Source organism: Sinocyclocheilus grahami, unplaced genomic scaffold (genome assembly GCF_001515645.1).
Source record: "Sinocyclocheilus grahami isolate Dianchi unplaced genomic scaffold, SAMN03320097.WGS_v1.1 scaffold2738.1, whole genome shotgun sequence".
NCBI classification, from domain to species: domain Eukaryota; kingdom Metazoa; phylum Chordata; class Actinopteri; order Cypriniformes; family Cyprinidae; genus Sinocyclocheilus; species Sinocyclocheilus grahami.
The window spans coordinates 8,944-10,384 of record NW_015507916.1 but is presented as its reverse complement, the minus strand read 5'-3'; the positions used below and the strand labels follow the sequence as shown (position 1 = coordinate 10,384).

At 38.4% G+C, this 1,441-nt stretch overlaps 1 pseudogene; it reads right to left on the bottom strand.

Annotated features, from left to right (window-relative positions):
* LOC107575589 (scavenger receptor cysteine-rich type 1 protein M130-like) overlaps window positions 1-1,441 on the bottom strand; it is a 5,552-nt pseudogene that overhangs the window by 608 nt on the left and 3,503 nt on the right.

The window sequence follows — 1,441 nt, the reverse complement described above, 5'->3', positions numbered from 1 at the left end:
GCTGCTGGAGGAGTTTGTGGAGGAGAGACTGATGTTGAGCGCACTGGAGGAGAAACTGGAGGAGATGCTGATGTTGTTGTGGCAGGAGTAGAGGACACTGACAAATCTGACAAAACAGACACAAACACATTAACAATAATGCAAATGATTGATTTAAACACAAATATTTTTTGAATTGAGATGGTGCAAAAGTTTTTCCAGACTTACACAGTTGAGTGTAACAAGCTTCTTGCTCGCGCAATCAGTGTTTTTCAAGGAGAAAGGACAGTCCCACAGGTGAATCTCATTCCCTCTGCACTCAACTCTGTTCATCCACACGACACCTTTACCAGCACCAAAGACTGAATTCCCATCAGCCCTCAGTGCTGCTCCACAACCCAGCTGCCTGCAGACCACCTGAGCATCGCTGATGTCCCACTGATCATCACAGACTGAGCCCCACACAGCGTTATGATACACCTCCAGAGCACCGGCCCTCCACTCCACTCAGTCTGAGAGGAACATGATCTAAAACACACACATCAACCAGCACTGACCAGCAACATTCACAACAAAGTTGTGATAATAATTTAAAAAAAATCATAATAAAAGAAATCATAATAAACTTGAACACTGTCTCTTGTATGGTGATGGTGAGGAAGAACATGTCAGAAAACTCTGAGGAGACTCACGTGTCTGATCCTCTGAGATTAAAACGTTAAAATTTAATTTACCACTGAATAGAACAAAATAATTAAAAGACAAAAAAATATATTTAAACAAACAAAACATGACAATTTCAAACCATCTTAAAAGAGTTAATATCATGTCACTTGAGCAGGTGATTTTGGCGACTTCATTATCACAGTCATTCTGTCCCCAGGGTGGAGACGGACACTGCCATAAAGTGGAATCATGTCGTCGACAATTAAGTTTATCAAGCCAATTATAAGACTTCAGTCTCTCTGAATAAATGGGTTCACTGCCAGATCTTCCACAGTTCAGCTCTTGACAGATCAGACTCACTGTGTCTCTGTCCATATTGTTGTAACACACATTACCCCAGGATCCATTGTAGAAAACCTCCACATTCCCTTCACAGCCCTCAGTTAACCTGATCTCTTTAAACTCTAGATGGAAAAGGATGAGAATCAACCTCAACTCTCACAGAATGACAGTGTTTTAATTAGAGATTTGAATTATACAGGCTTCAATGATTCTGATTAATCCTAACGATTACAGTTAATTAATAGTTTCATTAATTTTTATATAAAAAAAAACACTGAACAAACAAACAAAAATACTTAATTCATTAATATATATATAAAATACTAATACTGACCAAATGCAATATGCATATCTTTAGCTGCACTTTGTCATATGAACATCCAGTCTGTAACTACACTGATTTAAATCTCAAAGTTGGCTGTAAGCTGTATGTCTGTGATTCACTAAAAAGAAC